We start from the raw sequence: 25,827 nt of genomic DNA on the forward strand, positions 1-25,827 counted from the left end.
ACGAAAGAGTGTAGTAAACATGGGATCTCAAATCCATACTTTAAAAGCTATGAGAACTTGTTCAGTAGATGAGATATGTTTCACAGTAGCGATGATAACTGCTGATAGCTCCTCAGTTATGCATTTCAGAGCCCACGTTTACTACATATGTTTTCTTGTTTTGGTCCATACCACTACGCGTGAAAGTTGAATACCCTATAATCTCAGTAACAGCAAGACCGGTACATGTATTCCATTGTCAGAGGTTTCAGAACAGTTTTTTTTTATAACTTTTGACTCGTTCGTTTCCGATACAGGGAACTTAAGTCAAACTGATACATTTCTCCTTCTCTATTGTCCTTCAAAGTTTGTAGCATCATTGCAGAATCAGCCTTGAGAGGTGGCATGAGCCCCCTCTCATATTTCTATCTTACTCTAGGTAATTCGATTTTCCTCTCTAATTGCATGCGGTAAAAAGTTGCTATTCGTTCTCACGCGGACTTCCCATGCAGCGTCTCTCGTCACCCGGGTGGTCTGGTGACAGGCGTGTTCTGCTGATCCTGAAAGGGTTAAGCTGACAGGAGTGAGAGAGTCATGTGGATGCTTTCCAAATGCTACCATTGTCATAAGAGCGGGGGCGACACGCCCACAGAGGTCTGACGGAGCGGCTGGGCTAGAGATTCCGTTACTTCGCAGAAACTTAGTGAAAACACTTTCTGGCGGGCCACCAGCAAGGCGTGGGAATGGCATGTGTTCCCAGGCAGCCTTGGCGGGCAAATTCCCGCGTTTTCTGCAAAATCATAACTGTGATTGGCTTGCTCAGGGGATAGCTCCGAGACGTAGCAAAATCGGCTCAGAAATTGGCGCTAAGTATCTCCATTGGCGGAATAGTAGTGCGTCGGCAATAGAGTGGAATTTTCCGCCGGTTTTCGAGTTGCTGATTGGAACGTTTAACCATAGCCACTGTCGTGGGGGCGGGAATGTTCTGTGTTCGGCTTGTACAGGTGCTCTTGAGAGAGTCGGCTCTCGCCTTTCACTCGGGGTAGGTTACAAGACGGAGATGTCGCTGCTCTGGGCAGCCTGCCTTCTGTTGGCTGTCTAATATACTTTCATTTAAGTGTAACTGTTTGACGAAGTTGCTGAAGTTTCGACTTCAACGTAACTTTCCGAGTACTGTTGGCAATTGAGCGTTCTGCATACAAGTGGTATATGTTGTACCTCTTGAGCAGTTTTGGCTAAAGTTGACTGTATCGGAGTTACTGTGTGACTTCGCATGTTAAAATCAATCACTGTACCGTCAGTGATTGTGTGGCGAACCTTCTTCATCTCCCTCAGAGGCGCATTTGTATTGACAGGAAGTCTTTAGTCTGGAACAACCAGACCAGGATAATTTGTTTCGGGCTATACTCGTGACATTATCATCACCACGACAGGACGTCGAAGCAACCAGCCATTGCCTCCAGTACGCCAGATTGTGTCCTTGCAGTTAAGAAGACAGTTTGGTAATGTATGTCCGCAGCACCAGCAGATTAGGGAATTTTGCTCTGTGATAATCAGAGCTCAGCAGAGGGCGCCTGTTCCCGTCTTTTCTTACGTGGTTCTGTCTTGCATGTTCATTGTCTGAGTTCTCACTACTGTAGCAGCAATTAATGTTGGGTTGACTGGGTGTTTTTCTTAAGATTTGAGTTGCAAGTTATTGGCTCCACATACCACTTGGTCATAAACGTCACAAGCTAGTTTATGGACAACTTCACCTTCACAGCATTTATTTGAGTATCCAATTGGATTGTAAATGTTTCATGTGTTTTTTTTATTATTTTGAGTTTAGTCACAATAAATCAAATTGTTATTTTGGACAGAACTTTCATTCTGTGGATCGGTAGAGCAACCCTTTCATTTCTCACTACGTTAATAAAACTTTCCTTTATCAAATTAAATTATTGCAGGTGCCAAACTCTTTTCTACTCCACTTGCAGGGTCGATTACAGTCAGTTCGCGTTTCTTCTTAATCCATGTGCAACAGTAAAAGTCGGAGTCAGAAAAGGGGGGGGGGGACTTAGAGCATCATTTCCATATGAAGATGCTAGAAGAATTTAGTGTTAAATACACTGCTAGCCCCGGCACCTCGCAACCTCTATGTATACATATATTTCCAGGCGCCGGCGCCAATACGTTTGAGGCTATGTATAGTCGTTGGATGATGTTTCCGGACATGGATCCCTACTCAAAATATTAAGTACTTACTCCTCCCTGCAAAGTCCTACAAGTTTGTAACGGGAACTTCCAAACACCCTGTATTGTACACACCTGCTACATTTCCCGCCAGCGGAACAGGTTCAGCGTGACTTGTCTGTGATCCAGCTGTGGTTAGGAACTGCTCGGGGAGCCAGTGCCGCCTACCTGCCATGGTGAGAGGGCGAGGCGCAGCAGGCGGTGGGCGGCGGCTCGCGGCTACGTTGCGCAGTGGGGGCCCGCGCGGCCGCGGCTGGCCGGCGCCCGGCGGGAGCTGCCGCTGGCGGCGCGCGCTGCTCTACTCTGGTGCCGCACAGCTGCCCGCAGCCAGCGTCGACCACGGCCCGCCCTGCCTGGCCTGCGGAACCAGGACACAGCCGCTCCAGCACACACATCTGTCACAGCTTCGGAATGCACAGGAACAAGAACTCCACAAAAATTCTATCAAAAGGTTTTCAAGTAGCGCTACCAGTCGCAAAACTTGTTGACTGCTGTATTATTTGTTTAGTTGCATGTTTCGAGGTGATACCTCATCATCATCCTATAGTCCCGTTACAAAAACATTTAACATAAGTGTATACAGACGCTAAAGTTTCTTTACAAGACTGGTGTCATCGGCCTATGGAGAAATAGAAGCGTAACCTAGTAAAAGGCGATGTCACTTTGTATATTGGTCTGCTGTTGACGTGAATTTTTTCAAACAGTCATTCACTTTGTTCTTGTGACGTGGCAGTCTTCTTGTGACGTGCTGAGGTGTCGCTATTTCCACGGCTCTCTTGGACTTCTTCGCCATTGTTCACAAACTTCAAACTGTGGCTTTAAAACATGCTAACACAAAACAAATTAGCAGCCCAGAAAACAAGATAGAAGTCAAAACAAGACTAGTTTCGATTTGACTATCGATATGTCGATCTTGGTGTTGTCAGCAGCAATATCTACTGCATGTCTTATTGTCGTAATATATTACAAAAAGAGCGACAATGACAATTTTATAACACAAATGACAGTATAAAACCTTTTTATTTCTAGAATTATATAGATATTCCTGGGATGTATACTCATACATAACCTTAAATATCATGTACTTGCTATTTTAAGAGAACTGAATTGAAATCCGTAAAGAAGAATGAATTTTTCAACTTCATCATTTGATCTAGGATCTCATTTTTCCACTTATTGTTATCAATGAGAATTTCCATTTCTTCTAAGATGTCCATTCTCCACCTCTTTTCCAAAGTACACAGTACTTTGATGTCGTTGTCTGTTGTAACACTCTGTCCTGTTTCACTGATGTGTTTTGCTATAGCGGACTAATTACCTTTATCCAGTCTGAAACAGGCAATGTGTGTGTTTCTAAATTTCTTCTCGTTTGGCTGTTGTAGTATTCGTTGCAATGATTACACGTAATTTTATAAATTCTTTATTTGCCCAATTTCTCTGTAGGCTGTATGATGTGATGCACCAGTTTCTTTCTTAAGGCGTCGTTGCCAAAAGTGATACTGATATCAGTCTTTTTAAATAGCTTGGCTACTTTGACTGAGGTGACTGCTGAATATGGTATCGTTGTATGTTTAGGTTTCTGTGTCCTCACCACAATCACACACAGAAATTTCTCTACGGATGAATGAATAAATAAATAAAAGCAGTAATGTAAAGAAACTATGAGTCTGTATACACTTACATTAAATGGTTTTGTAATGCCACTATAGCATGATGACGAAATATCACCTAACTAAATAATTTAGTAATCAACAAATTTTCTGACTAGTAGCGGTATTTAGAAATCTTTTCATATTTTTCGAACAGTCATGGTCGATTAATGGTCAATATGGCTTCAAATTTTCAAAAAAAGTTCTACATCTACGCGATTACTATGTACTTATGTCGAGTGCCTGGCAGAGGGTTCATCAACAACATTCATGCTATTTCTCTACGTATCTACTCTCTAACATCGCGTGTAAAAAACGAACACACAAATCTGTCAATGAGAGCTCAGATTACTGTTATTTTATTATGATGATTACTTGTTCCTATATAGATGGGCGCCAATAAAATATTTTAGAATTCTGTGGAGAAAGTTCGTGATCGAAATTTCATGAGCACATCCTGCGGCAACTAAAAACACCTTTAATGATTTCACCCCAACCCGCCGATCATATCCGTGGGACTCTCTCCCGTATTTCGCTATAATGCAAGACAAGCTGCCCTCCTTCGAACTTTTTCGATGTCCTTCATCAATTCTATCTCGTGTGGATCCCATACCGCGCAGCAATGCTCCAGGGGAGAGGGCTGACGAGCATGGTTCAGGCAGACTGTTAGTAAATTTCTTCTATTTTGTAAGTATTCTGGCAATAAATCGCATCATTTAATGCACTTTCCCTAAAACGTTATCTATGTAATCGTTCCAATTTATGTTCCTTCACCAAAAAAGACGAAGTAAATATTTCAGAAGTCGAATCAAGAACATCTGCCAACATGGGTAACTTAGAAGCGGGTATACTCGGAGTAATGAAGCAACTTAAATCACTTAATAAAAGCAAGTCTTCCAGTACAGCCTGTATACCAATTAGATTCCTTTCAGAATATGTTTGTGGTTCAGCTCCATACTTAACTACCATATACAACCGCTCGGTCGACGAAAGATCCGTACCCAAAGACTGGAAAGTAGCACAGGTCACGCCAATATTCAACAAAGGCGGTAGGTGTAATCCACTGAATTACTGGTGCATATCATTAACTTCGATATGTAGAAGGATTTTGGAACATATATTGTGTTCGAACACCTCGAAGAGAACGGTCTGTTGACACATAGTCAACATGGATTTAGAAAACGTCTTTCTTGTGAAACACAACTAGTTCTTTACTCACGCGAGGTGCTGAGTGTTATCGTCAAGGAATTTCAAACTGACTCCGAATTTCTAGATTTACAAAAGGCTTATGACATCGTCCCTCACAAACGGCTTGTAATCAGTTTGAGTGCTGATGGAATATAGTCTTACTAACGCAACTACATTCGTGATTTCCTGTCAGAGAGGTCACTGTTCATAGTAATTGACGGAAAGTCATCGAGTAAAACAGAAGTGATCTCTGGCGTTCTCCAAGGTAGTGTTATAGGGCCTCTGCCGTTCTTTATCTACATAAACGATTTAGGAGACAATCTGAGCAGCCGATGCTGTAGTTTACCGTCTAGTAAAGTCATCAGATGATCAAAACAAATTGCAAAACGATTTATAAAAGACATCTGTACGGTGCAAAAATTGGCAATCGATCCTCAGTGCTAAAAGGAATCCGTCAAACTTCTGTTACGCGACAAATCAATCAAATCTAAAAGCCGTAAATTCAAATAAACACCTAGTAATTACAATTACAAGCAATTAAATTGGAAAGAACACACAGAAAATGTTGAGGAAAAGGCAGACCAGAGATTGCATTTTACTGGCAGGACACTTAGAAAATGTAACAGATCTGCCAAAGAGCCTGCCTACACTACGCTTGTCCATACTCTTTTAGAGTACTGCTGTGCAGTGTCGGTTCCTTACCATATAGGATTTACGGAATGCATTGAAAAAATTCAAAGAAAGGAAGAACATATTGTATTATTCCGAAATAGGGGAGAGAGTGTCACTGACATAATACAGGATTTGGAATGGACGTCATTGAAACAAAGGCGTTTTTCATTGCAACGGAATCTCCTCACGAAATTTCAGTCACCAGATTTTTCCTCCGAATGCGAAAATGTTTTGTTCAAGCCAACCTACATAAGAAGAAACAATCATCATAATAAAACAAGTGAAATCAGAGCTCGCAAGAAAGATCGTTTCTTCCGCGCGCTGTTCGAAACTGGAATGATAGAGAATTCGCCAAGTAGCTGTACAAATTGAGTTCTTTTATTTGATTTTCGCTACTAGTTTCGGCAATTCATAATGCTCTCTTCAGGACCATAAAATAAAATGACTTGTCAAGTTGCACGGTTGTTTGGCGAATTTCTTTTTAAAAAAATCAGTGACATGGGTATCTAATTCAGCGGATTACTCTTGTTTCCTTTCTTGGATATTGGTATGACCTGTGCAACTTTCCAGTCTTTCGGTATCGATCCTTCGCCTAGCGAGTGCTTGCATATGATTACTACGTATGGACCTATTGTTTCGGGATACCCTGAATTGGAACTAACTTGAGTACTATCTATACTGGAACGCTTGCCTTTATTAAATGATTTAAGCTGCTTCGCTAGACCGAGGTTATCAACTTCCGTTCTTATCTACTTGGCAGCTGGTCTTGAGAAAAATTCTAGAATATTTTTTTTCTTTGGTGAAAGAATTTCGGAAAAACGCGTTTAGTATCTTTGCATTAGTGGCATTGTCATCAGTAACATTGTCGTTGCTATTGCGCAGTGAAGGTACTGATTGAATCTTTTTTCTGGTGTACTTCACATAGAGCAGAATCTCTTTGGGATTTCTGTCAGATTTTGAGACAGATTTTCTTTGTGGAAAATATTAAAAGGATTTCGCTCTGAAGATCGCGCTGTGTTTCTAGCTTCTGTAAAATTTCACCAATTTGGCTGCATATGTTCTTTTAAAATTGGCACGTTCTTTTGAATCTTGCATCGTTTTTTCGTTGCTTCTGAAACAGCGCTCTGATGTCTTTTGTGTATCATGGGGGGATTGGTACTGGCAGGATTGGTACCATCTCTTCTTAATATATTTGGTATATTCACTCCCACAAGACATTAGGCAATATACCGTGAGAGACTGCCTCTAGACTTGATACCGGCTTCAATTCGCCGATGGAGAATGTCCACAAGGTTCTTTGAGTATACCGTACAGAGCTGAAGCCCTTCTTTTATGATTAGAACCCGCTGAGCTAGACGCTGCAGGGATGTTGATGCTATGTTTTACAAGCTACTCGAAATAATCCCAGAGATCTTGTACTTCCGATCTGGTAATTCAGCGGGCCAGGCGAGATGCGACAGGACGCCTGAGAATTTGTCGAAGCAGCAACAAAAGCGTACAGTCTTACGAGGACAGCTATGGTCATCCCGGAAGCCAGGTCCGCAGCTCTGGTGTAGTGGTTAGCGTTGCTGCCACTGGATCACGGGGTCCGGGTTCGACTCCTGGCGGGGTCGGAGTTATTCTCCGCCAAGGAGCTGGGTCTTCGTGCTGTCATCATCATTTCATCATCATTCATGAAAATGGCCACACTGGCAAGTGACGAGATTGGGAAATTGTAAAGGCGCTGATGACCACGCCGTTGAGCGCCCCACAAACTGAAATCATCATCATCATCATCATCATCCTCGGAAATTGGGAGTGTACAATACATACTCTTCATGGAGAAGCAGGGGAAACACTTGGTCACCGAGAATGGTAGCCAAGATGAGTGAGCTCGTGCCATGATACGAAGAACACTACCAGAACGTCACAGATCTACCCTTGACTTGGGACATACGCTTCCCACACTGCAGATTAGACGCTTTATTGGTCATATGGTACACTCGGCGGATTGCTTGCTTTTAAGAGAGCCATAATCGCAACTCGTACGGCATGGATCCAGTTAGCTACCAATTTCAATGTTGTTGGGCCTCTTTAAAACGTGCGGCTTTGTGTGCCGTTGTGAGCAGCGGCCTCCTGCTGATCACTTTATCCAACTGCCCACTGAATCGATGAGATACTGGTTAAGACTCACCTGGATTCACTAACAGCAGCAATTTATGTCGGATTGGACATCGATTCGAATTGACAAGGCGTGACGCTCGTCTTCAGTCATTGCCAATTAAGATCTTTTCATGGTCGTTATTACGCTGTTTCACATCGCTGCGAATGGTACACCGTTCCTTGTAGACACGCTGAACAGACAACCTTCATACATCAACAAATTGGGTAACTTCATTTAGGATCTGTGATGGATATAAACGGCACCGGCCTTGCCGCAATGGCTACACCGGTTCCCGTCAGATCACCGAAGTTAAGCGCTGTCGGGCGTGGTCGGCACTTGGATGGGTGGCCATCCGGGACGCCATGTGCTGTTGCCATTTTTCGGGGTGCACTCAGCCTCGTGATGCCAACTGAGGAGCTACTCGACCGAATAGTGGCGGCTCCGGTCAAAGAAAACCATCGTAACGACCAGGAGAGCGGTGTGCTGACCACACGCCCCTCCTATCCGCATCCTCATCTGAGGATGAGACGGCGGTCGGATAGTCCCGATGGGCCACTTGTGGCCTGAAGACGGAGTGCTTGCTTTTAGTGCTTTATGGACATAAACGAATACAATCATTCTGCCATTTTGTCACGTTACCATGTAGATTCAACTCATTGTCGGGCATGGTAGTGGTAAAGCGCGCGCATGGGAATCGAAAGGCTGCTGAACCCAGTACCCGTCGGACTACGGGTTTTTCAGTCTGTCTTCTCACCTAGCACTCACCTCTGGGTGATGTGGAGAATCGCCAGATACGATATGTTATCCGGATTCCACGTTAAACTGTAGGTACCCAGATGGATAATTGAGAGACTTGCAACAAGCCATTCACTCACACATAACTATCATCACTGCCCGGATGCCATACAACTGACTCCCATATACACACCACTTTACTACTATGACTTCCGTCAGTGGTTGAGGGTCACATGCCGCCTAGTACACGCTTATATCATGTGCAACGCTCCAAACAGTCCAATGAGCCATTAAAAAGAGTGATTAACTGTTTGTCGGGTGGACCTACATTATTTATTTTGTAACTCCTAGATATCTTACGCATTGTCTAAGAATGTAAGCTAATGAAGATAAAGTATAAACTGCAACAATAGCTAAACAAATTTCAGCACCATTTGTTTTCCTACAGCAGACAGTAAATAAACACATAAAAAAATGTTTTGCATCACTTCGGTTCCGAGAGTTCCGCAACCGTACAGAAAATCGGAATAGAGATATACATAAACATCATTTCCGCCCTTTTTATTGCTCATTAAAACCACACATTGCATGTTGTGCCACCATACAGCGAGACCTTCAGTGGTGGTGGTCCAGATTTCTGTACACACCGGTACCTTTAACACCCACTAGCACGTCCTCTTGCATTGATGCCTACCTATATTCGTCGCGGCATACTGTACACAAGTTCACCAAGGCACTGTTGGTCCAGACTGTCCCACTCCTCATCGGCGATTCGGCGTAGATCCCTCAGAGTGGTTGATGGCTCACGTCTCCCATAAGCAGCCCTTTTCAATCTATCCCAGACATGTCGATAGGGTTCATGTCTGTAGAACATGCTGGCCACTCTAGTCGAGCGATGTCGTCATCCTGAAGGTAGTCATTCACAAGATGTGCACGATGGGGGCGCGAATTGTCGTCCATGAAGACGAATGCCTCGCCAATATGCTGCCGATACGGTTGCACTATCGGTCGGAGGATGGCATTCAAGTATCGTACAGCCGTAATGGCGCCTTCCATGACAACCGATGGCGTACGTCAGCCTCACATAATGCCACCCGAAAACAGCAGGGAACCTCCACCTTGCTGCACTCGCTGGACAGTGTGTCTAAGGCGTTCAGCCTGACCGCGTTGCCTTCAAACACGTCTCCGACGATTGGCTGTTTGAAGCCACATGCGACATTCGTCGGTGAAGAGAACGCGATGCCAATCCTGAGCGGTCCATTCGGCATGTTGTTGGGCTCAACTGTACCGCGCTGCACGGTGTCGTTGTTGGAAAGATGGACCTCGCCATGGACTTCGGGAGTGAAGTTGCGCATCATGCAGTCTACTGAGTACGGTTCGAGTCGTATCACGACGTCATGTGGCTGCAGAAATACATTAATCAACATGGTGGCGTTGCTGTCAGGGTTCTTCCAAGCCATAATCCGCAGGTAGCGGTCATCCAGTGCATGAGCGAGGCATTTCATCGACAGTTTCTGTCTCTCTGTGTCTCCTTCATGTCCGAACAATATCGTTTTGGTTCACTCCGAGACGCCTGGAAACTTCCCTGTTGAGAGCCCTTCCTGGCACAAAGTAACAATGTGGACGCGATCGAACCGCGGTACTGACCGTCTAGACAAGGTTGAACTACAGACAACACGAGCCGTGTACCTCCTTCCTGTGGAATGACTGGTAATGATCGGGAGTCGGACCCTCTACGCCTAATTGGCGCTGCTCATGTGTAGTTGTTTACATCTTTGGGCGAGCTTAGTGACATCTCTAAACAGTCAAAGGGACTGTGTCTGTGGTACGATATCCACAGTCAACGTCTATCTTCTGGAGTTCTGGGAACCAGGGTGATGCAACACTTTTTTGATGTGTGTACATTTTAGAATAAAATATGGCTACAGGTCCGTTGGAAGCCAGAGAATGATAACGTTAAAATGTCGATATCTGATAACGAGACCGTATGGCGATCGGAGTTTTGAATTATTTTATTTTCTGGTGCATGAGGTTTGGGAGTAATACATCAATCAACCAAATCTCTTCTATACAACTCTCAATAATTGTCTAGAAAATCGACTTTAAAATTTTCCGTGTCTTTGTAAAACCCGCTTGGCTCTGTGGTAGATTGCTCGCCCGCCAAGTGGGTAGTTACGGTTTCATTCCCAACTCTGCTAAATGTAGACAGAGGTGCATTTTCTACTAGCATTAGAACATTAGAGATGAGAAAATCTAATTTGTAAATTTTAAATTTAACAGTCTTTATTATATCCATAAAAATCGTTAATTAAGAGTTTATATTTGCAATGGGCACTGGATTATGAAGTGCGATATTTAATTAGAAATAAGATGTTCATTTTTCATAAAAAGTATCATGTGATATGTGTTAACTTACATATATTTGATGAATTTTAATTTAAATGACGTAGGTATTCAAACTGAGTGAAGAGAAAACAAAAAAGGGTTCACTGGAACGGAAATCGAACCAGTGATCCAGAGATTACTAGTCTCTAGCATTACTGATTCTTTCCGCATCTCTATGTATTTTACACTTCACCGAAATGTTCGTGGAACATGCATCCTTGTTTAAAAATTTGCATCGCACACGAATCGATCCCAGACCTCCCACATGGCAGGAGAGCAGTCTACCACTGAACGACGCTGCTTATCGAAAAATGGTCCTTACTTCAGGATTTTAAGCACGCCTGGGAATCCTCAAAGTCGATTCTCCAGCAAATTTTTGAGAGTTGCATCGAACTGCTTTGGGGACTGGTATTTGAGTTCTCAACTTCACACACTATAAACATGAAACAAAACGAAAATCCGAGTGTCGTGTGCTCCTCTTATGAAACAGAAATGACGAACCAAACCAAAATGACAGTACGGCCAAGGAACCTTCTGCCTCTAGTGGCGATTCAAGGAAAAGTGACCGAGCGAGGTGGCGCAGTGGTTAGACACTGGACTCGCATTCGGGAGGATGACGGTTCAATCCCGCATCCGGCCATCCTGATTTAGGTTTTCCGTGATTTCCCTAAATCGCTCCAGGCAAATGCCGGGATGGTTCCTTTCAAAGGGCACGGCCGACTTCCTTCCCCGTCCTTCCCTAATCCGATGAGACCGATGACCTCGCTGTCTGGTCTCCTTCCCCAAACCATCCAACCAACCAACCAAGGAAAATTGCTGATGTCGGCTGGTTGCCAATGAGTGTGACTTCACGCGAACGTGTAGGCCTATCGCCGTTCATATATCACCATTTACAACGAAATAAAAGATAAGTTCTACACGCACGTTCTCAATAAATAGTTGACTACATACGCACAGTAAAATTTGGACAAGTCGTATCAGCCATACAATCTACTTGTGATTATTGATAATCAAAATTGATGTCAAACGCGCACAATAGATGTAATACTAGGTGGACAAACAGCATAACTCCCCATGATGAGAAACTGTATAGCTGTGGACATCAGAGATGACGCAAGGGAAAACTTCTCTCCCATCTGTTCACATGTAGGTTTATCGAAGGAATTAGCAAAGTACCTTGCTGCCCGCACCGCCACAAATAGCTCTTATATCTGTACATTTTTTAACAGCAAAGTAAAGGTAGAGAACAGGTGGCGAATATTTTCACGCAGTTACAAATGGTTCAAATGGCTCTGAGCATTATGGGTTGGTTCAAATGGTTCTGAGCACTATGGGACTTAACTTCTGAGGTCATCAGTCCCCTAGAACGTAGAACTACTTAAACCTAACTAACCTAAGGACATCACAAACATCCATGCCCGAGGCAGGATTCGAACCTGGGACCTTAGCAGCAGCACGGTTTCGGACTGAAGCGCCTAAAATCGCTCGGCCACAATGGCCGGCACACGCAGTTACAGTATACCAACGAAACAATTACATGGACTGACTGCTATGTAGCACAGTGTGGTCCCTTTCTACCAATGTGAGGATGTTCAACGTCTCTACGTCTGTCCACCTAGACCATCCAGTACAGAAGTGTGTCACATTTGAACTATTATAAGAACATTGCATTAGTAAAATGGTAAAACACAGTAGATTTAGGGGCTCTCACCGTCTTAGTCACTGTTATGCTAAGGAAATAGCACCAACGACCTCAAGAAGTGGGTAATTTCATTCTACTAACCTCCGTGCCCATAGCCTACGAGTACAGTGTAGCAAAAAAGTTGCAAGCAGTGGAAGATTTTCTGGAACAGTCACTGAACATGGACAATCCACTGGGAACATCTGAGTATGTTTAAATACAATACTTGGTAAGTGGCATTGACTTCTATGATTGGTTCAAATGGCTCTGAGCATTGTGGGACTTAACTGCTGAGGTCATCAGTCCCCTAGAACTTAGGACTACTTAAACCTAACTAACCTAAAGACATCACACATATCCATGCCCGAGGCAGGATTGGAACCTGCGACCGTAGCGGTCGCACGGTTCCAGACTGTAGCGCCTAGAACGTCTCGGCCACTTCGGCCGGCCGTCTATGATTTATTCATCTCCTGGATGAACTGCTTTTTTATTTCTGATGTGGACTTCAGAACAGGTAGTACTGGAATGAATATTATAAACCTGGTGACAATTTGTGCATCGGCTGTTTGCGAAAGACCTGAAGGTACAAAAAGAGCTGTTAATGCGAGTCAAATAGATTTCTATAAGAATTATAATCTAGCGCCTCCACACCGAAAGATTGCTCTTCACCATCCAAGATGGCAAGATACAGAATGACTAGATCCATGGTCGTGATTATACTAGGAATAAATCTGGGTATCTTTACGAAGCAAAATTAATACTTTTTATTCTCCCCTTTTATTTGTTTTTCTTTATTTATTCACCTACGATGTTTTCCAGTTTATAGACTTCGAAGCCGAATGGCTCGAAGTCTAGCCACAAGGATGCTTGAATCGATGTGCATCAGCAACACTTAATCACCTATAGAGAGCATCAGAAAACCACTCTGAAATAAAATCATAATGAGGGCTCTGATCAAGGTGTTAGAGCATTTCAGTAATAAGAAACAAGTCTTTCTCATACAATTCATTCATTTATGTGTCAACAAGCGTTAGTTCAAATGGTTCAAATGGCTCAGAGCACTATGGGACTTAACGTCTGAGGTCATCAGTCCCCTAGAAGTTAGAACTACTTAAACGTAACTAACCTAAGGACGTCACACAACACCCAGTCATCACGAGGCAGAGAAAATCCCTGACCCCGCCGGGAATCGAACCCGGGAACCCGGGCGCGGGAAGCGAGAACGCTACCGCACGACCACGAGCTGCGGACGGCCTCTTGGTAAACGTCTCTTCCAGAAAATTGTCCCCTATGTATTAAACATCTCTGAAGCTCTGATGTCATGTTGGTTGCTGACACTGCAGGCGTTAAGCTTCGGTACAGCATACTATGTGACAATTTGTGCAATGAAGAAGCACTGACAAGTAAGTAAGAGAAAACCCATTGGAGCCATCTTCAACAAGTCTTCAAAGTCGCAACCAAAATCGCAAGGTATTATAAATATGCCCACAAACAAACCACAAAAATAGACACAAACAAATTTTCGATTTTTGCCTTGGATAATGGATGTTCTCACGGAAACAAATTTAAAACGATTACAGTCCCACTGATTTCCGATCAAAGTCTTTGGGAGGTTTCCCTTGATCATCAAGCAAATACTGGAACTGTTAACCCCTCCCATTTAATTCCAGTTAGGACCACCTCTGCACCACTCCAAATCAACTGTGATATATGGCTAAATAGAACAACATTCCACAACATCCTGCCCTACTCTTGTGAGTAGAAAGTGAAACATACGTAGAACATACACTGATGAGCCAAAACATTATGAATATTGTCCACTACGAGTCTGAAGACCACTGGCTGGCACTGTGGGCTCATCAAGTGGACCAGAGACAAATGTGAATCTTTCTAATGGCGAAATCCACTGACATAAGCAACTTTGACAAGTGGCTGATCATTATGGTGTGGCAGCAGGGAACGGGTTTCTTGGAAACAGTGAAGCTGTCAGCTGTTGCTTTGCTTCTCTCATGATCATCTATACAAAGCGACTGAATGATGGTGAAACCATGTGCAGACGACACAGTGCTGGACATCGACACTTCATCATTGAATGCGGAGGTTGGAGACGTGCCCACTTCTTAAACCAGGATAGGAGGCGATCTGTGGTAGATCTGATAGTAGAGCACAACGCAAGGGCAGGCATATGTGTTTCGGAGAACACAGATTGGCACACATTGTTGAACATGGGTTCTGCAACAGACAGCCGCTAAGTGCTCTATATTCACTCAGGGACATCGCCAGCTGTGATTGTGTTGGGTACAGAATGATCGAGATTGGACCATGGATCGATGTAAACATGTCGCCTGGTTAGATGAATTAAGTTTCTTGTTACGCCAGTTCGATGATCATGTGTGGGTACACACTTATGCAGATGAATGGCTGCTCAAAACATGCACTTTGTCATGGATGTAAGTCAGTCAGAGTAGTATTATGCTATGAGGGGAGGTTCACCAGAGCTTTCTTGTGACCTGTGGTAGTAATCAAAGGATCGTCCTACAATGATTTGAGGAGCATGACATGAACTCTCGTTGATGACTTTGTCTCAAAATTCCTCAGATCTGAACACAGTGGAACACCCTTTGACCATTTAATCTGCTAGCTCTGCACGCAAAACCCTCCAGCTTGTAATTTTCCGGAACTGCCTGACTTGGTCGTAGACTTCCGGTGGCACATACCTCCAGGAACCTATCAGGGACATTTCTCATCCATGCCACGCAGAATAGCAGCTACAGTGATTCCCAAAATATGGACCAACGCCCTAGTAAACTGATGGTCATAATGTTTCGTCTTACGATTACGCATATGTACTCCACCCGAACAGGCCATGAAGACACAACGGTTCCGAACGGCCGCCGTGTCATCCTCAGCCCACAGGTGTCACTGGATGAGGATATGGAGGGGCATGTGGTCAGCACACCGCTCTCCCTGCAATGTGTCAGTTTACGATACCTGAGCCGCTACTTCTCAATCAAGTAGCTCCTCAGTTTGCCTCACAAGGGGCGAGTGAACCCGGTTTGCCAACATTGCTCGGCAGACCGGATGGTCACCCATCCAAGTGCTAGCCCAGCCCAACAGCGCTTAACATCGGTGATCTGATGGGAACCGGTTTTACCACTGCGGCAAGCCCGTTGGCATTATGCATAAATGGTTAGCCAGAACGCCACTGACAAACTTTCAGAGATTATTCAAAGATATCTTCTGAATATATTGGTGCAAGGGATGTACGGAGTCTGGCTGCTCGTTATAAATAATGTAATTAGGATTTAGTCACAGTTCGCCGTGAAAATACCTTCACAACAGTGTAGAAGCCTGTTATTATGTCGTCAAAAAACCATGAAACACCAAACATAACGTAATGCAAGCTTCTCAGACAGATACAAAATCACAGCGTTATGGTTGCCATTGTTACGAAAACAAGTCAGCATGGCGTCGTCGTGCCGCTCTTCCACTGCATTCAGTGAACCATAAACGAGGTGCATATCGGCCTACTCTTCATAAGTAAACCTGTCTATAGTACTGCTGTGTATCACTGTTAACACAAGTCTAATACCTCTGGAAAAGAGAACACTAGACAGAACCGAGTAATACAGAATGCTAACTTGAGGGCGGCGAGTTAAAGAGAACGTTACTACTGTCAACAGTAAGTGCCTTAAGCGAACGGAAAGAAGACACAACATTTTCATTCCAGTATTAAGAGGACTGGTACAAGAAACTAAATGAAACGCAAAAACTCTGTAACAAACTCCTTATACCAAAATACTCAGAAGGCATTCCTGAACAAGTTGGAAAAGTTTGTCAGTGGAGTTTAGGTTTGCTGCATATACAAGGTATAGATAACAACTATCAAGAACATATCACAGTGGTACAAGGAAAGTCGATACCAACTATTTCATATGGGGTATTTGCGGTCTACCAATCCGGGAAAAAACTTCAAACTGGCCTACAAAAGCCACCTAACGTACAGCGCATGCACGCCACGCGAGATTTTCAAAATCCTCCCATTGTCATACGCCACCAGAGTAATCAACCATTTCGTTATTATTATTAATTTAAACTTCCCGGCGAGGCAATGAAAAAGAATACATTATTAAACGTAATGCAAAAACTAATTTCGTTTACAATTAGATACAAACTTGCTCGATCTGACAAGCACAATAGTTGCGCAGTAACGAGACAGAAAAACAAAATCACATAACTGTCTATTTCATGTTGTTAAAATTCATAATGTTTTGAGGTAAATTTACGCAAACGTAAATTTTGCTTTTTTTCAGTGGAGGAACAAGGGGGTTTTTAATATTCAATGACGGTTTTAGCCCAACTGCGCATGCTCTTTGGCTTAGGCTGCTTTTGTAGGTCTCTTGGAGGACGACCAAGTATTCTGTCTGACTTATGCAGAATCGCCAATGAAGAGCGAGAGACAGTTTTAATCAGGACAGGCTCATCAATATATGCAGCAACAGATTCAAACAAATATCCGAGCAAGAGCAAGGAGATGTTCTGCCACGTTTTGACATTGCTGAGGACTGTTGTAACCCCCACTCCTTAAAACTACGATTTTCTCGTTACAGATCTTTTATTTTTTAATTTGGTGATCTAGACACCCTTCAAATGAATACATATGCATGGCTGAGAGGATACTTTTGTTTTCTGTGATAGGAATTTCGAAATAAAAAGGTGATGCTAATTTTTTGTTGATGTATCTATTCGTACTTCATTTGCTGTCAAGCCGCAACTTTCGTAATGAAGTTCCATTCCTGGCATAGTTTTCTGCATATTCCTTCAGTCTTAATTAAGGCTGATATCCACAGTAGTAATTTTAATTTATTCCACAACAGCACTATGGCTCGAGTCTCATTTTCACACTTCCTACAGAAGATGGATGTTAAGGTGTTACGGCTCGACAGTATTAACACACCGAACTCAAATCCTGCATGTCAGTGAGCAAAAGGTGGAAAAAGCTGCTGGAAGAAACGTTTTAGTTTGAGGGCAGATGCGAGTTGCGCTGTCACGGCCCGCATACAACGAAAGGTTTCTAACAGGAGTAGGTGACCTGCAGCGAGAAAGACAACGAACGTGCCGGGCGATAAAGCGAGGGGAGCAGATAGACGCCCAGTGCTGCCTGCGATGGAAAAATTCTTTAGAAAGCTGCGTTAGGGAATTTCCAGATGGATACAAACAAGCCAGAGACGCAGTTGATCAAGTGAAAGGCCCCTCGTGATGTACGTGTGTAACTTTTAGGCGTCAGGAGCGGGCACAAAGTGTCCGATTGGCTGAAATAAACTAGAAAGGAGTAAAAGTGGCGATATTTTGACCCAGTTTAAATGTAGGTCCTTTGCGATTGGCAGCGGTAGTTTCCACAAGATGAAAGTAGCGCTCCCACTGGTCTGAAAAAAGCCCCGACGTGAAGCAAGAAAGGATAAAGGTGGGGGACAGTTTGTTACGAAAGATACAATACCGAAAACTTCGGGGACTCTCCTCTGAACCGATCTCAAGTGTAGAACAGGGCGCATCATGCTCTGTACCACGCCAAAAGAGGAATTTTTGTGTGAACACTGTGTTCACTTTGGCTGACATTCAGGTAGAAATTAGCTGAAGAGTCGTTGAGCTCCAATAGCGGAGAAACGGAACAGCCACGTAGTTAATTGTTCTTGCGAGAACTGAGAGGGCTTTGAAGTATACACACTGCTCCATCTATGCACGTGTATATCGCCATATTTTCCAGACTAGGGATGAGTGCATGTTTTCTCGCCTAACGAGAAACATAGGACAGTTTCAGCTGGTAAATCAATAAATATTTTGATTAGCTTTCTATACGATTTTAAGAGAATGAGAGTTACCATACTGCCGACAGCACGTCGCAGCTACAGGTAAATGCCACTCGCAGAGGCGTAAAACTGTTGGATCACCAGCTTGCGTCCACTGTGAACTCTAGCAACCATGCGTAATCTTTTGCTCGTCAGGCAGGCCGGGGTGGCCGAACGGTTCTTGGCGCTACAGTCCGGAACCGCTTGACCGCTACGGTTGCAGGTTCAAATCCTGCCTCGGGCAAGGATGTGTGTGATGTCCTTAGGTTAGTTAGGTTTAAATAGTTCTAAGTTCTAGGGAATTGATGACCTCAGAAGTTAAGTCCCATAGTGCTCAGAGCCATTTGAACCATCATCTCATCACAAAAACTAACCAACCTCCGTAGACTTGATTGTCATCCTAAATAGTACAGAACGTGGACCCGGAATCGGATGATTTGTCGTGATATTGTCCACGTGAGACAGTGCTTCACTGTCTAGAAGTAAGAAAAATCTTGTAGAGAACCTTCTATTTAAATTTTATGTTGTTGTGTTCAGTGTTATTTATGCTAAACAGGACGTAACGCATAATATTGACAACTGTCCTGAGATTGTCATATCACAATCTGTGTGAACACGTATGCTTCTTTCTCAATAATAGAGAAATTAAACAAATTTTACACCTAAACACCAGAGTGCTATATCATAGAATAAGGGTCCACTCCTAACCCCAGCGCCGGCCGCGGTGGTCTCGCGGGTTCTAGGCGCGCAGTCAGGAACCGTGCGACTGCTACGGTCGCAGGTTCGAATCCTGCCTCGGGCATGGATGTGTGTGATGTCCTTAGGTTAGTTAGGTTTAAGTAGTTCTAAGTTCTAGGGGACTGATGACCACAGCAGTTGAGTCCCATAGTGCTCAGAGCCATCCTAACCCCAGTCTTTTATTCTAGCGACGCTAACGCACTCACAAGGTGTTTTGCTGATATCCGACGAATGTGAAAAAGGAGTGGAGTGTCAGAACTTCACAAGTACTCACAGCAGATAACAACACTACGTCGACAGTAACTGTCTTCCATAAAGCCATATTATGTCAATTAACTTAGTTGAATAAAATAAGCTGAATTATGAGAGACTTAGTTGGTAAAGCCGTTATACCAACAATCGATTCTAATGCTAAATCGCTCCCGTGGTCCAGCGGGGTGCTGGGTCAGATTTAAATAGCTTTATGAGACGTCTGACGGAACGGCAGTTGGAGATTACGAACGCAAACAGGTAGCTGGAGACATACCGGACGAGTGTAGACAAATACCGGTACAGGTAGCATAGGTTACCGGGACACTGTAACCAACATATGTGAATAGGAAGTCTACGAAAAGAAAATTACCGGACATCGCAATTTAACTGCGTCTACGGTATAATCTATGGTGTTAAATTTGCCACATCAGTTGTTGGTTATGTATCATTATACTAAATTTATAACAGCTTAGGCTCCTGCGACCAGAGTCAGTTGACATAAACATTTTCTGGGTATGGTACCCTGTCATTTTTGGTGAAATCAGTGCTTTGGTCACGGTTACGGTGGCATTCTTCTGCGTCTAGACTAAAATTAAGGGATCCACTCAACTTCCAGAGTTGCGGGAGAGTAATATTGATTCTGACGTGAACATGGTAGCGCATAAGATTGATTGTTCTGTGAATGGAGCCGTTGATGTAGTTGTACCAATAAAGGGGAAAACATGAGCATCAACATCTGTACGACAGAGTCGTAAAATGACTGAACTTCGACGTGGAAACATTGCTAGAGGATCTTATCAATAGAAGGCAATATCTGATAGACAGTTATTCATAATGGAAGCGTCAATTTAAATACAAAATAAGTGCAGTACAGAAGAACAAGTGAACCTACAAAGTTGTTACAGGAAAGTAAGGATATTCTGCCTTAAGGAATACCAATTTCCAGACAGCTAAAATATGGTGAAAAACGACAACGGCTTGTTGGAGACGCTATTTCCAGTCCATTAGAGAGCCTGGGGACACGAGGAATAAAGAATAGTGACTCACTCAACCAGGAATATATGATTAAAATAGAAGTATTTCCTTTCTCCTTTGTGTACGTTAGAGAAAAGATATTCACTTTAAAGAAGGAGCGAACTTCCGCCCCAGATTGGATCCCAGCAGAAGTTATTCAAATTTTAACGATGAAATTGTCTCCACTCTTAACTAAGATAGACAACGAATACTCAGAGGCCACCCCACAATTTGGAATCAGACAGATGTAGCCATATTTAAAAAGATGTCAGATAAGAATCCTGTGCAGCGTTAAGTATATAGACCTATATCTTTAGTCGACACCTCTAGTAAAATGATCGAGAAACTGTTGTGAGACAGACTGAGAACTTGCAGAATCTTAAACATGGCTGCGAAACAGCAGCTGTGTAAATCTGGAGAGGTTGAAAAATTAACCAACCAGCTGCAAACAAAGGTTTATTAGCCGTTGACCTAGATTTCGATATTTGTAAAAATATCCTCTTCAGACTTAGTGGGCCTTATTATATCGCATTATGCTACATTATATGAGACAAAGCCAAGCGGCCCTTATCGTATATAAAATTGACAAAACAAAAATTATCTCAAGCCGTGGCTTTAGACAGTAGCCAGATGACATATATCGTACATAAGAATGAATAATTTCAGGTAAATGCCCATAGGTAGAGGTTCTTGTCAACATAAAATTGTAATAGGCGGGGGCATTTACTTTGAGCATTCATTCTGAAATATTATGTATGTAATCTGGCTGCTGTATAAAGCCATGACTTGAAATAATTCTTGTTTTGTAAATTTTATATATGACAAGGGGCTTCATCTAATCTAATGTACCATCATGTGATGTTCAAAATGGTTCAAATGGCGCAGAGCACTATGGGACTTAACTTCTGAGGTCATCAGTCCCCTAGAACTTAGAACTACTTAAACCTATCTAACCTAAGGACATCACACACAGCCATGCCGGAGGCAGGATTCGAACCTGCGGCCGTAGCGGTCACGCAGTTCCGGACTGAAGCGCCGAGAACCGCACGGCCACTCCTGCCGGCCTCATGTGATGTAACAAGGCCCACTGCTCCTGAAGGAGATATTTTTACAGTATATCGAAACCTAGGTCAAGGGCTCATAAACCTTTGTTCGCAACTGGTTAGCTGATTTTTCAACCTCTTCAAGTTGCAGAATACCGCACAGAATAAAAGAAAGGCTGTATAATCTTGAGAAACCTAAGTCGACTGAAGAGGTCATCAACTACGTAGTTGAGATAATTCTTTCATCATTCTGCCCATGCATTGTGGTAATCATATCGAATGTTAGGGAGCCTTCGATAACATAGGGTAAGTGTCACTCATCTCTCAGTTAAGAGAGACTGGGTGTCCTGTGCAGATGTCTGAGGAATTACTGCAAGAGTCGAGTGGTGAAATTAACGTCCCCATATACGAGCGAACAGAATACTTAACCTCGCAGTTCAGCGAGTGGACATTAGCAATTAGCCACTGCTGCACATCCTGCAGCAAGAAGCAGCACTGCTGTGTGCAATGGCATGTACAGATGATCAACATTAGTGGTCATAGGTCAGTTAGAGAATTCAAACTCAAGACAGATTCTCAAAGGGAGAGCACAGGATGTGTGTGGCCTAGCTGCATTAGCTGCACTTGGGTGGTCCCTCCATGCACCTAAGGAACCATAAGGTGTAGATACATCACAGCGAAGCCGCAGTAGCGGTGACTAAAGGAAGCGCATAGCGTCTGTGCACACTGCAACTTCGCAGGTAAAGATCATGCAATCTCAGGCGAATGTGCGCCGCGAAGCCACAGACACAGCCTATACGGCTCTGTTATTAGATCGTTTTAGCTTAATTGTTGTTCAGAGTTCGACTGATTATTTGGAGAACGTGCAAGGATGTAACAGGAAAGCTATTTCTTTTATGGCTCTTTGTTCTTGTTCCTGCTTCGGGGCAATTTCAGCACCATCTTGGAAACGGGAAATTTGTGGCAAGTTCCTGTGGGATCAAACTGCTGAGGTCATCGGTACCTAGGCCCACACACTACTTAATTTAACTTAAACTAAATTGCGCTAAGGACAACACACACACCCCGCGCGGCGGCACCTTCTTGAAACCGTCATTACAGTAACCGTTGGCAACGTAGGTTTTTCTTCTTTTTTTGTCCTCATGTGTCCAAGTCCATCAGTATGTTGCCACCGTCATATAAAGTACCAGCCCCGTCAGTACCGAATATAGCTGCCATAGACGGCGACACGAACTATCTGATAGTGGTTCTTATCTCTGCGTTTCATATGGAATTCATATTCCACAGTACCATCACGTTTCTTCTCCATTCAGAAACGAAAGTCACTGGTTCCCCTTAATCCTTGTAAATCTAATGTTTGTATTAATATACACTGACGGGAAAAAATACACCAGAAATTAATTAATGTAAAGTAATGACATTTCTGGAATGCATTGGCTTGGTAACATAGCTCAGTGATTAACACTGGAAGATCACAGGTTAATGTAAGAGCAAGATAACCCATTGCAAATGTGAAATGCTGGTACAGTAACAACAGGTGTTGCCGCCAGAAGCATGCAAACTTGTTTGCATTGTGTGTACAGGTGCTGGAAGTCGGTTTGTGGGGCGCAGTTCCGTACCTGTTGTATCTGGACGGTCAATAAAGGGACGCTCAGTGCTGTTTATGGATGACGTTGGAGTTGTCGTCCGATGATATCCCACATATGCTCGAGTGGAGACGGATCCGGTGATTCAGCAGGCCAAGGAAACATGCTGACACTCTGTAGCGCATGATAGGTTGTAACAGTGGTATGTGGGCGAGCGTTATCCTGTTGGAAAATACCCCCTGAAATGTAGCTCTTGAGTGGCAGCACAACAGGTCAAATCACCAGACTGACGTACAAGTTTGGAGTCAGGATGCGTGGGATAGCCGCGAAGTGCTCCTGCTGTTATACGAAATCGCAGCCCAGACCATAACTCCAGTGTGTCTGGCACACAGATAGGTTGATCGCAGTCTCTCAAGTGGCCTATTTCTAACGAACGGACGTCCATCACCGGCGCCATGGCAGAACCAGATTTCATCATAAAACGCAACAGACCTCCGCCCTGCCCTCCAATGAACTCCCTCTTCACACAAGTCGCAAACGGCGGCGGTTTGCGGACAGTGGAATGAATGCTACAGGACGTCTGGCTCGGAGCTGTCCTTGGAGCAAACGATTTGAATAGTTCGTTGTCTCACTGCGGTACCAATTGGTGCTCCAATTGTTGCTGCAAATACAGTTCGATGCCACAGAGTCATACGCCAAACACGATGGTCTTCTCTTTCGGTAGTGCCACCTGGCGGTCCGTAGCCCGGTCTTCTTCCGATCGAACATTCTCGTGAGCATCGGTGCTAGCAATGAGGTAAGTTGCTACAATCCTGCCAAGTATTTCTGCAGTGTCGCGTCTATTAGTTGACGTGTTGAAACTTCCTGGCAGATTAAAACTGTGTGCCGGACCGAGACTCGAACTCGGGACCTTTGCCTTTCGCGGGAAAGTGCTCTACCAACTGAGCTACCCAAGCAGGACGGGGCGTGAGTCGTGCTTGGGTACCTCAGTTGGTAGAGCACTTGCCCTCGAAAGGCAAAGGTCCCGAGTTCGAGTCTCCGTCCGGCACACACTTTTAATCTGCCAGGAAGTTTCATATCAGCGCACACTCCGCTGCAGAGTGAAAATTTCATTCCAGTTGACGTGTTGATAATGACGTCTTTGTTACCTTAAGGGCATTCCTGACTAAAATCAACCCACTACGTCCAATCTCAAAGGTAACTAGCGCTCACGACTGTACAGTGTGTGTTTAAAGCAAAACCTAATATGCATCTTCATAGCGTCGCTACTAGCGCCACTCTTATACGACTGGTATGATATTTTAGTAGCGTTCATCTTACAGATGTAGAAACACGCCTACCAACTTCTAATTTATGTTGAACACCACCTTCTTGGTGTTGCGATTCTCTTTCCGTCGATGTAGTTTACATTTTAATCGAAGGGTTTGTCCAAAATATCGCGGACACCTGACAAATTGATGCGGTTACTAAGAGGATAACATCATATTCTATCGCCACATCGCGAAAATGTTTACACCTACGACAGAAAATACTGACAATTTGATTAAACATGGTCAATAATGACATACTGTAGAGGCGTAGTCAAAGAAAAAGTACATCAAGAAAACTAACTACCATAGTTCGCCAGCAAGAGACTACAGGTGAAGCGCAATGTGAGTCAGCCATTTTTACTGGATTTTTTGGACGTAAAGCTGCTTTTTACCGCGCAAAAGAGCTTAATCGCTTGGTGCGATCTGAATGTTACGCTGCCGGCCGGAGTGGCCGAGTGGTTAAAGGCGCTTACAGTCTGGAACCGCACGACCGCTATGGTCGCAGGTTCGAATCCTGCCTCGGGCATGGATGTGTGTGATGTCCTTAGGATAGTTAAGTTTAAGTAGTTCTAAGTTCTAGGGGACATATGACCACAGCAGTTGAGTCCCATAGTGCTCAGAACCATTTGAACCATTTGAATGTTACGCAGACCTTCTGTGCAAAGAGAAAACAAGCTGCAGAGAGTAGGTCGTCACCTGACCCAGCTATCGCCACCTGTTACGCCATCGTAATGCATAGGCAACAGGTCCTAGAGCGGCCCTACGCCAACAGTCCCTGTGCCAGAACGGTAGCGCATCTCCTGAGCTGGGCTCAGTAACTGGGCTGCGCGGCGAAATGTGTGTACGCAGTCACGTCCTCGTCGCTGTAGGGAGAGACATGAAGATATGTGTTCATCAAAAAGCCGCCGAGATTGCCTCCTCCATATTAACAGTACGTTCCGTTCCTAAATTCAGGGAATTCTGAGTTATGTCACTTCTTCCTCCAAGTTCCACTTTCCCTTCTGTTGTTGGCTAATTACAGTTTATGGCTAGACGTAAACTATGAAAACATCTAATTTAAGCTTTAATGGCAAATGTGACTGCTGACAACCATATGTACAATTTGAGTGGATTAAGTGATAGTTAAAACCACCCGCATTTCATACGTAATAGTTGATACTGTTTTTAACGAATTACATCTGCGAGGGCGGTGTTGGAAGAAGCAAACCGAATCGTCCCGTGGAGAACACTACTTCAGTTGAGAAGACAATAAATGTTTAAGACAAATGACATTGCTTCTATAAATTGTTTATGAAACTTCGAAGTCAGTACCAGCTTGTAAACACCTACCTGTATTTTTAAATTTACCTACTTCTGTTTTCTTGATTTTTGTAT

At 43.7% G+C, this 25,827-nt stretch overlaps 1 long non-coding RNA gene and 1 pseudogene across 1 annotated transcript in view; one reads left to right on the forward strand and one right to left on the reverse strand.

Annotated features, from left to right (window-relative positions):
* Nucleotides 1–2,506: 2,506 nt before the first annotated feature.
* Nucleotides 2,507–25,827, reverse strand: part of LOC124790009 — a 515,833-nt gene continuing 492,512 nt past the window's right edge. The window contains exon 3 of the long non-coding RNA XR_007016200.1: nucleotides 2,507–2,569. This is a non-coding gene — a long non-coding RNA (uncharacterized LOC124790009). The remainder of the gene's footprint in view (nucleotides 2,570–25,827) is intronic.
* On the forward strand, nucleotides 8,122–8,239 carry LOC124790751 (annotated as a pseudogene).

This window comes from Schistocerca piceifrons, chromosome 3 (assembly GCF_021461385.2).
Source record: "Schistocerca piceifrons isolate TAMUIC-IGC-003096 chromosome 3, iqSchPice1.1, whole genome shotgun sequence".
Lineage (NCBI taxonomy): Eukaryota > Metazoa > Arthropoda > Insecta > Orthoptera > Acrididae > Schistocerca > Schistocerca piceifrons.